Genomic DNA, 12,140 nt, shown 5'->3' with positions numbered 1-12,140 from the left:
TGTTCCTTTGTATTGGTTAATTTTGGGCTAGAGTTGTTGTATAAGTAAGGCTTCTTCAATTTTAAGTTTGTTTATTTATTTAGTATTTGGATGTTTTTTTATGGTTATGTTGTGTTTACTTGATTTGCAGCGTTCGAAAACTTTGAAAGTGACTTTTGTGTTCTTTTTTAAATATATATTTTCTCTCTACAAATGGGTTGTCTCGTAATCACGAATTGAAGTAGAGAAGGGTTGTTGGTGTTGCTTTGTTGGCAACTGTGAACCAAAGATCTTTCGTTAGACCAGCCCCCCGCTAGTACAGCGGTATGTCTCCGGATTTACAACACTAAAATCAGGGGTTTGATTCCCCTCGGTGGGCTGAGCAGATAGCCTTTGTGGCTTTCTAAAAGAAAACACACACACTCGTTAGACCAATTCTTCATATTCAACTTCAAGGACTCGATGTTTTGTTTTGAAACATTCAATACAACTTTCAAAATATATAAACGTTTGGGTTGAGAAAATTGTAAAGGACCGAACAACATTTCGGTCATCGTCAGGTTCACAAACCTACATAAAACTTTTTTCAACCCAAACCAGCCGTTTTTACACATACATATTTCCCTACAACTGGGTTTTCTCGTCATCACTGATTACAGCTTCCAAAATGCTATTTCAATGTTGATAAACATTTCCAAGAGTAAGACTATTTTACTGAGGACAGTTATTTGTCAACCTTGAACTGCACTGTGTGAATGGTTTTCAACATCCTCATAACATCTATGATGCTTTGTGAGCCTATTAAAAACAATAATAAATGATCTTCAACTATATCTTACGACTTTCCTTATATTAGGCGTAACCACGATCTAAAACACAGAAAGTGCGTCTAGTAGGATGAATAAAGTTTATTTTGTTATTATTGTTTGTACATTGACCTCATTTGATTAGGATTTAATGTTTCTGGTTAACCCCCCTTTGTAACCGGTTTAACTGAAAACCTTTGGGACTAAGCCCCTAAAGCTTGTATTGCTTGTAAAACTTACACCATCTAAAGTCTAGGATAACCATGACTTCCACATAATTTCTGCCGGTTGGTATTGATTTCAGTGTAACTTTACCGGCCTTCTTGAAATCAATGATTTTAGAGGAGGTTACGATCTTCACTCATGTTGGAGGAAAACTCGTTTTAGAACACAGCTTTCTCTATAAAAGGTAAACACAAAACATTCATTGTTCTAACACCAAACATCGTTTAAATATAATGTTTGTGCTTATTGTTTGTCACCGTGATGAACAAAACGATCTGATCGATCGATTTCCGATCTTAGGATCACTTTTCATTTATTTAACGATCACTCTTTGATAAACATGTTCTTCATTAATTAAATCTTATCTGGATAAAATATACCTTATTAATTTTTAATAACTTACAAAATGTCTTATGTAAGATAAACCAGTTACATCTAGAACTATGCTGTCCACCCGAATAACAAAAAATCAAACACCCAACGAAGATCAACAGTATACATTATTGAAAGAACCAAAATATGTAGCCATGCTATTGATAGTCTTAGCTGGTTTAAAATTAAGTACTAAGCCACATAATGGGCTATCTGTGCTGCCCACTACGGACATGGAAACCCGGTTTTACGTTGGGATTCCGAAGACATACTACTAGGAGCCAAATTTTGGATATAATGAAACCATGTAAACGTTAGGCGCAGGACCAAACAAGTAGGATCATTGTTTATTTGTTTTGAATTTCGCGCAAAAGCTTCTCGGGCTAACTGCGCTAGTTGTTCCTAATTTAGCAGTGAAAATTAAGCGGTCGCACCAAACATGCTCATTTCAGCCGTGGGGGGCGTTATAAAGTGACGGTCAATCCCACTATTCGTTGGTAAAAAGTAGCCCAAGAGTTGGCGGTGGGTGGTGATGACTAGCTGCCTTCCCTCTAGTTTTACACTGCTAAATTAGGGATAGCTAGCGCAGCCAGAAGTGGCTTTGTTATAAGAAAACACACACATATTCCACCACTTTATATATATTATACGTCATAAGACTTCCCAGTTATTCACTAATCAGACAAACACGTCTCTTTGACAGTATTTTCTCCTTTTAGTCAAGACGCCACAACTTATTAACTTTTCTGGTCATATTCCCTCTTGAACTACCAGTTATATTCGTGACTCTTTTCTCAATTTGTTTGTGAAAGTATCTTCTTAACATAAACTTTAAGTCACTTTTCATATCTTTATACCGATATCTCTATGTGCGAAACGACTGGTTCTTTAAACATTTCCTTAATATTCGAATTAATGACTTAGCAAGACAACTTTGAGAAAACTGTCGAAATCCTTTCATGAAGAAATATATGGGGTTGGAATGGACAGCCCACCAGGACTCATGTTGGTTGACTCTTTCCTCTATCGTTAGAAACACACATCCACAATTACAGGTTAACAACAAAACCAATCAACTGTTCTTCAGTGTATTAATAACCCATTCATCAGCTGTTCTTTTTATGCAATAGCATCACGGCTCCCGCTAAAACAGCGGTAGGTCTTCGGATTTACAACGCTCAAATCAGGGGTTCGATTCTCCTCGGTGAGCTCAACAGATAGCCCGATGTGTCTTTGCTAAAAGAAAAAGCACACACACACACACACGCAATATCATCATACAGCTCCTAGATAAAACTTACAAACTGCTTTATATCAATCCCAGTCCTCGGTCTTAGAGCATTGATTTTGCTGGTACCTGAGGAGAATCTATTATCTCAAACAAGACGAAGTATCTTCGTGTATTCTGCTTGTCAGTCGTTCTACCGGAAACTAACTAAAGACACATTCCATTTACGTAGAATATCCATCCAAACAGTTTCATCTACAATTCAAACAGCTACCATGCATTTTCAACAAGGGTGATATAAAGAAAAGCGACTACTTCCAAACTAGAAAATACAAACTCACTCGTGAATGAAAGTTTATCGATAGCCATTTGTTCGATATTTTGACACTAGGGTGCATCTGAACACACCTCTTTCCGACAGTCTATGTTTGTCCTTGAGTTTGGATTTTAGCACTTCTTTGGAACCAGTAAAACTCAAATAATATCATTGTTTTATTAGCTTTAATTTAATTATTTGGGTAGAAATACGCTGAGAAAACTAATAATAGTGTTATTTAATCAAAAGTTGAGCTCAAAATTTTGAATACGTATTAGAAAAAAAACAATATGTATTTTTTGTTCGTTGTTGGTAAGCTGCACAACACCCATTTGCGCCATTTTCATCTCAAGTATCAAAACACTGTTTTAAATATTAGTAGCTTACGACTAAACCACTGTGGTATGGAAGAAATGTATTTGTTTTAGATTCATTTAAAAGTTTACTTTCATGTGAACCTAACTACCAACAAATGAAATATCACACAATCGTTCGTAGAGAGGCCCGACATGGACAAGTGTGTTAAGGCGTTGGGTTCGTAATCCGAGGGTCGCGGGTTCAAATCCCGATCACACCAAACATGCTCGCCCTTTCAGCCGTGGTGCGTTATATGTGACGGTCAATTCCACTATTCGTTGGTAAAAGAGTAGTCCAAGAGTTGGCGGTGGGTGGTGATGACTAGCTGCCTTCCCTCTAGTCTTACACTGCTAAATTAGGGACGGCTAGCACAGATAGCCCTCGATATCTTTGTGCGAAATTCCAAAACAAACAAACAATCTAAGCATTACTTTTTAATTATTGTTACGTAATGCATTGTTTTATCAATAAACGACAACAGCCAATAATACTTAAACATTTACAAATAATATTGTCGAGTGAAATAATAACTATCATTGAATATATTTTTCTTCCATGTTTCCTCATTTCTTGACCAATCAACACAAAACTTGACACTAAGGGAAGGCAAGCGCAAATAGTCCTCACGTAGATTTGCACGAAATTAAGAAATTAAATAAACAAACTGTGGCCTATCATTTTAAACGGCTCGGCTAAAGCGTTCGACTCGTAATTCGAGAGTCGCGGGTTCGAATCCTCGTCACACCAAACATGCTCGTCCTTTCAGCCGTGGGTGTTCTAATGTCCCAATCAATCCCACTATTCGTTGGTAAAAGAGTAGCCCAAGAGTTGGCGGTGGGTGGTGATGACTAGCTGCCTTCCCTCTAGCCTTACACTGCTAAATTAGGGACGGCTAGCACAGATAGCCCTCGAGTAGCTTTGTGCGAAATTCAAAACAAACAAACAAACGTTCACAGAGATTGTAGCCAAGTGTCGGTTTCAGATTGTGTTCTTAGACAGTTCCGGTATCCGACTTTTGAATGTGGTCATTCTTGTTAGCTTGGATTAAACCTGAATTAGAAACAAACAAAAACATTTTGTGTTCTTAATTTAAACTTAAATTATCATTTGATTTGTCTAATGTACTGTTTGTTTTTCTTTGCTTTAATATAACAGCAAAATGGAAAATATTTGAAAGAGGTACATAAATAAATACAACAAATACGTTGTGAAAGTGAAGAGAGTGAGTATATGTTTACATGCCACTTATCTCGTTTTGTGAATAACTTAGAGTGAACCGGACTGAGTAAAGACCGAAGACCTCCTCTTACATCGTCCGACGTTTTAATGACAAAACACCGCTAAAGATTTTTCAAAATAACGTCTCTGCTAGTTTTCACAGTAACAGATAGATCATGTTTTTTTTACTTTCACAACGAACGATGGAATATATATTTTACTTTAACATAAAAAAATATGCTACATCTTTTACTTTGAATGTGAAAGATAGACAATATATATTTTACTTTAACATAAAAAAATATGCTACATCTTTTACTTTGAATGTGAAAGATAGACAATATATATTTTACTTTAACATCAAAAAAATATGCTACATCTTTTACTTTGAATGTGAAAGATAGACAATATATATTTTACTTTAACATCAAAAAATATGCTACATCTTTTACTTTGAATGTGAAAGATAGACAACATATATTTTACTTTAACATAAAAAAATATGCCACATCTTTTACTTTGAATGTGAAAGATAGACAATATATATTTTACGGCGACGAACGAACAATGGATTTTAGTGTTATAAGCCCATAGACTTTCTTCTGTCCTTCTAGCAAATTAGAATATGCTGATACTTCGATTACTTGACTAGTGAAGAAACTAGTTAGAATATTAATTATTTTATATATCTTGCAGTACGTCGTACTTTACGCAATCTACTATGAAACACCACTTTGAAATACATAATTTTAAAATACAACTATTAACCGAACCAGTACAGATTTTAATATGAAAATAAAATACGTAGTTTAAGTAGATGATCCGGTATAAGCCAGTGTATAAGACGATACTTTTAGTCTTAAAACAATGTCTGATTTCACCTCTCGTCTTATAAGACCTATGAATACATAGGCTCAAAAGTAAAGGTGTAGTAAGAACTCTCCGGTCGGTAGCATATTTATCCAAAATTGTGTAGTTTATTTTACTTTGTTTTTAGTAGCCCCCAGTGTGGTGGGCAGAGCACAGATAGCTCATTGTGTAGCTTTGTGCTTAATTCAAAACAACAACGTTTTCAGTAAATGAGTCGATATCATGCCATCTAGTGTGTTATAATGACATATTTGTCTCGAGTTTTACACCTAGAAGTTATTTCTCAAACGTGTTAATTACAATTAATCAAGTCATTTTGATCTGAAATGTTTTGATCGTATTTGTCATTGTAAAATATTGGTAATATTGTATGTAGCACACGTTAATTTTATTAACATGTTTTTATTGCTCTTTTTAATTTCGCGCAAAGCTACACGAAGGATATCTGCGCTAGCCGGTTCCTAATTTAATAGTGTAAGACTAGAGGGAAGGCACAGCTAGTCACCATCATCCACCACCAAAATTTAGGCTACTTTTTTACCAACTAATATTGGGATTGACCGTCACATTATAACGCTTAAAAGGCAGAAAGGGCGAACATATTTGATCAGATGAAGATTCGAACTAGTGACTCTCAGAATGCGAGTCGAGCGCCTTTATCACCTAGCCATGTTAGGCCCAATATGGTTTTGTAGAACATCATAAGGTTTGATATTTTGATTATATAAAACGATTTAAAATGTAATGAAAACTTCGTAAAGTTGCTTGTTACATGTTTGTGATATAATGAAGGCCGGATTGAGCTGTGTGTAGCATTTGAATTGCATGAAAAAACACAATCGTGGTTATATTGAATATCCTAGAGTTCATTGTTTAAAAGTGACACATACTCTTTACAAAAGTAACATCCTAGACTTGACAGACAACAGAGGTCATGTTATACACCAAACCTCAAAGAAATACACTTAACTAGCTCAAAACATCCAGGGTCGTTTTATATTTGGAATCATCTTGTACACCGAAAAATATGGTAGTAGTTACAAACTTAAACAACTATTCTGGCTAACTATACCGTTATCATTAATTGTTACAGACAAGAAACAATTAGAATATAATTAAAATCATTATACTTTATTTTCACATGCACTACCCTATAAAATAGTTTATTCTCAGTTTAGGTAATATATGTTAATTAATGAAAGTTAGAACACCACATTACATAATTATCAAACATATAATACATTGAAAACGTGGGGCGTTATAATGTGACGGTCAATCCCACTATTCGTTGGTAAAAGAGTAGCCCAAGAGTTGGCGGTGGGTGGTGATGACTAGCCGCCTTCCCTCTAGTCTTACACTACTAAATTAGGGACGGCTAGCGCAGATAGCCCTCGTGTAGCTTTGCGCGAAATTCAAAAACCAAACAAACTTAAACCAATAATATTTTATTGATCTGACACGAAGATCTAAACTTAACAATTTGCAACTAATTATGACATTTTCTGAATTATCTTCTCATTATCAATGTTAACATGAAATTATTATACCATAAAACAAGTTTGACAACTTATATGGTGAATGTATTTATACATAATTTATAGTCAGATGGATATATTTTTTTTTATTTTAAAGAGAAATATATGCACCTGTAATAACTGTTACAATACCTGTACTCGTAATAACGTTACAAGCTCAGAGTATGTGATGTTACACGTGTTAAGGCACTGATTGTCAGACCAAAATGACAATAACAGTTGTGCACTTTGAAAACGGAGGTAAACAGGATTTTTCGCCAAAACGCATTCGTGTTTAATAATTTTTTTGAAAGATCTGCATGTTCTGCAAGTGCAACATGTGCAAAATCCCTATAAAAGTGACGGGTTCTCGGTTTCCATAGCTCAGTGTTAAGCCACCGACACGCAATACAGTTACGCCAAGACTGACTGAAGCACAACGCAACAACGTCATTGGTCGCTTGGAAGCAGGCGAATCTCGATCAGATGTTGCCAGATCTGTGAACGTCCACCCAAGCACCATCACAAGGCTATGGAATCGTCACCAATAACATGGATCAACTCGTGACCGTTCACGATCTGGCAGACCTCGTGTGACCACGTCCGCACAAGATCGCTACATCCGGTTACGTCACCTTCGGGATAGGACCACCACTGCGACGTCTACTGCCTCAAACATACCAAGGCTGCGTAGAATTTCCGATCAGACCGTACGCAACCGTCTACGAGATGCAGGAATCCGACCTCGACGTCCAGTCAGAGGCATCATCCTCACCCAGCAACATCGTCAAGCACGGCTGCAATGGACTCAGGCACATCGGGTATGGTATCATCGACGATGGAGGCATGTTTGGTTCAGCGATGAATTGCGTTTTATGCTTTGTAGGCAGGATGGAAGGACTCGTGTTGACCGTCGCCGAGGTGAACGTTTTGCTGAAAACACAGATTTGGTGGTGGCAGCGTCATGATGTGGGCTGCCATCGCCTACAATGCCAGAACAGACCTTTGCACATTCGAGGGAATCTTACGGCTCAACGATACGTCGACGAGATTCTTAGGCCCCATGTGCAACCCATCATGATGAACGTCAACCACGTTTTCAACATGACAACGTCCGTCCTCACACAGTCCGACTCACCACTATCTTCTTGAGACACCACAACATCAACGTTCTGGCCTGGCCCTCCAGATCACCAGATTTAAACCCCATCAAACATCTTTGGGACGAGTTGGACCGACGTCTGCGACGGCGACAACCTCAACCGCAGACTCTACCTCAGCTTGCAGCAGCTTTGCAGGCTGAGTGGACAGCCATTCCACAGGATGTGATTCGTCATCTCATCGCTTCCATGGGCAGGAGATGCCAAGCAGTTATTGATGCTCACGGGGGCATACTCGTTATTGACGTTGAGTGACGTTAAAATTCAACTAGTGAGCGTGGACTTTACCTTTGCAGACTTTGGATGTTCAGCAGTGAATGTACAAAGTTTCAAAATGTCTTACAGAACGACACGGAATAAACTTGTTAACAATTTATCTCAAATTTTGCCTTTGCGCTTCTTTTTTTGAAAAGTTTAGTTCATCCTCAGCTTTTAAAGGACATACTCTCTAATCAGTGATTGACACCCATGTTGATGTAGTAGCAGGAAGTAGAAATAGTTCATCCTCAGCTGTTAAAGGACACACTTCTCTAATCAGTGATTGACACCCATGTTGATGTAGTAGCAGGAAGTAGAAACAGTTCATCCTCAGCTACTAAAGGACACACTTCTCTAATCAGTGATTGACACCCATGTTGATGTAGTAGCAGGAAGTAGAAATAGTACATCCTCAGCTATTAAAGGACACACTTCTCTAATCAGTGATTGACACCCATGTTGATGTGGTAGCAGGAAGTAGAAATATACTCTTCAAAAAAAGAAATGCAAAAGGGATATTTTTGATTTTAAAGAGAAATATATGTAATAACGTTACAAGCTCAGAGTATGTGATGTTACACGTGTTAAGGCACTGATTGTTAGACCAAAATGACAATAACAGTTGTGCATTTTGAAAACAGAGGAAAACATCGGATTTTTCGCCAAAACGCGTTCGTGTCCAATAAAGTTTTTGAGAGATCTGCATGTTCTGCAAGTGCAACATGTGCTAAATCCCTATAAAAGTGACGGGTTCTCGGTTTCCATAGCTCAGTGTTAAGCCACCGACATGCAATACAGTTACGTCAAAACTGACTGAAGCACAACGCAACAACGTCATTGGTCGCTTGGAAGCAGGCGAATCTCGAACAAATATGTTGTCATAGCTGTGAATGTCCACCCAAGCACCATCACAAGGCTATGGAATCGTCAGCAACAACATGGATCAACTCGTGACCGTCCACGATCTGGCAGACCTCGTGTGACCACGCCTGCACAAGATCGCTACATCAGGTTTCGTCACCTTCGGATGTAAACCACCACTGCGGAGACGTCTACTGCCTCAACAGACCTTTTGCACATTCGAGGGAATCTTACGGCTCAACGATACGTCGACGAGATTCTTAGGCCCAATGTTCAACCCATCATGGTGAACGTCAATGACGTTTTTCAACATGACAACGCGCCGTCCTCACACAGCCCGACTCACCACTGTCTTTTGAGACACCACAACATCAACGTTCTTCCCTGGCCCTCCAGATCACCAGATTTAAACCCCATCGAACATCTTTGGGACGAGTTGGACCGACGTCTGCGACGGCGACAACCTCAACCGCAGACTCTACCTCATCTTGCAGCAGCTTTGCAGGCTGAGTGGCCAGCCATTCCACAGAATGTGATTCGTCATCTCATCGCTTCCATGGGCAGGAGATGCCAAGCAGTTATTGATGCTTACGGGGGCATACTCGTTATTGACGTTGAGTGACGTTAAACTTCAACTAGTGAGCGTGGACTTCTGCCTTTGCAGACTTTGGATGTTCAGCACTGAATGTGCAAAGTTTTTACACATTTCATACAGAACTACCCGGAATAAACTTGTTAACAATTTGTCTCATGTTTTGCCTTTTGCGTTTCTTGTTTTGAAGAGTATATATTCAACTATGCTTATTTTATCCATAGTCTGATGTGAGTGTTTAAACCCTTCAAATTTATATTATTTCGTTTGACTAGAAACTACAATTCTCAGATGTTCATAATTTGTATGTTTACCTGGTAGCTAGACCAACATATTTCGTATTATTTGTGAAACTGAAATCATAATCTAATTTGTATAACAGAACCAGTTAACTTTATGACCTTATCTTTCTCGTGTTATTTGTAATTCTACTAGTTCAAAACGTCAGTTTTTGGTTTTACTGGTGGTGTTCACATGTGTCTGTCTTCTAACTCAAAATTCCATGCTTATATTTTATTGGTAGTGTTTGGACGTGTCTGTGTTCTAGCTCAAAAGTGAAGTTTTATTTTTTACTGGTAGTGTTCATATGTTTCTGTATTCTTGTTCCAAACATCAAGTTCTGGTTTCACTGGTAGTGTCTGCATGTGTCTGCATTCCAGGTTAACAACATTGGTTCAGGTGTTGTTCGAAATAAATGGCTGCAAGTAAAGGTCGAAAATAATGAACATAATGAAATGTTTGAAACATAACAGTTGAGAACAGCAAGTTTGAACGTTAGTAGATATATTTAACCTAATTTTTGTTTAATTATAAGTTCGGAAATAGAAGTTGTGTATATTTTTGTATTCATGAGATCTCGTAGTGCTTGAGCCGCAAGTCGTAGCTGGCTGTGGTACTGTTTGTCATTTAGTATAAGCTAGAATGTTTTAAACTAGAAAGCCTGTAAATTATTTTATAGAGTATAAAAGTGTTGAAAAATGTGTTTGTTTGTTGGACTTAAAGCCACTTTGAGCTGTCTAGTATAGGTGTACAAACAGAAATACTGTTTTATACATATATTTTTTAATTTTGTAATTTAAATGTTCGGTAGTAGGAGTTGCGGGTCCTAAAGATAGTATTGACATGAAAAGGTTTAATAACTTAGGTCAAGAATACCAAGAATACCTTAGGCCAAGAATTTTCATTTTAAGCTATGAGACATTGTGGAGTGATTAGAGTTGTTTCAACAGCATAATTAGATAAAAGAAAGTCACGTGGATATTGGGAACCAGTTTGTGTGTTCGCTATCGCTGTTATTGAGTCGTTTTACGTTAATTAGTTTGTTTGTTTTGTTTAATTTTGTAGCAAGGCTATACGAAGGCCACCTGCGCTAGTCATTCCTAATTTTGCAGTGTAAGACAAGAGAGAAGACAGCTAATCATCACCACCCACTGCCAACTCTTGGGCTCTCTTTTACTAACGATACATTAAGATACGCGGTTTCTTTTTCCGCAACAAAACAGAAAGAAGAAAAACAAAAATGGCAAACCGAGTGTTTGTAATTTCAAAACTTTAAACAACTCAGAAAAAAAATCGCAGGGTGCGGTATCTATCAGATGCAACAATGATTTAGTAATAAATCGAACTCGAAGTGAGTTTGTGACGGTTAGGGTCTTTGTTTACTATGATTTCATCTGTTGCTGTATGTGGACAGAGCCAACTACTGAAGATTTCTGTCATTATTTTCAAGAAAGCAACTAATAAAACTGTTTTGGGTTTGAATTTTGCAGCTGGGAATATGGTTTATAATTATTTTAACAGCGAGTTTTCGACAGTGAAATATAACAAAACGATTGTTTGTTTTTTTCTTAGGTTAGCACAAAGCTCCATATTTTACTATATACTTTCTGTCTGCAGCGAGAAATCGAATTCCTGGCTTTAGTGTCAAAGCCCGCTGAACTATTATTGACGCGACAAAACGAAATTTTGTTTTACTTGGATATTTGAACATAAGTACGCAAGAGGTCTCTGTGCTAGCTTTCCCTAATTTTGGACTGATAGATAGATACGAGCAGCATTTACTATCAACTCTAAAATTGCTCTATTCGAATTCTTTCAATCTCACTGCCACTATTGAAACTATTGGCGCGCTTATATTTAGGTGAAACGTGAACTATGGATCTTTAGATGCATTGCCCGAATGTAAACCGTTCGGTCAAGCTCAACCAACAAACTATTGTATTTTTTGAAACTAAGTTGAATGGATGGTAAAATATTATATCGATTTGTTTGTTTGTTTTGGAATTTCGCACAAAACTACTGAGGGCCATCTGTGCTAGCCGTCCCTAATTTAGCAGTGTAAGACTAGTGAGAAGGCAGCTAGTCATCACCACCCACCGCCAACT

This window comes from Tachypleus tridentatus, chromosome 13, assembly GCF_004210375.1.
Source record: "Tachypleus tridentatus isolate NWPU-2018 chromosome 13, ASM421037v1, whole genome shotgun sequence".
NCBI lineage: Eukaryota > Metazoa > Arthropoda > Merostomata > Xiphosura > Limulidae > Tachypleus > Tachypleus tridentatus.
Note: the sequence above shows the minus strand (reverse complement) of the source record.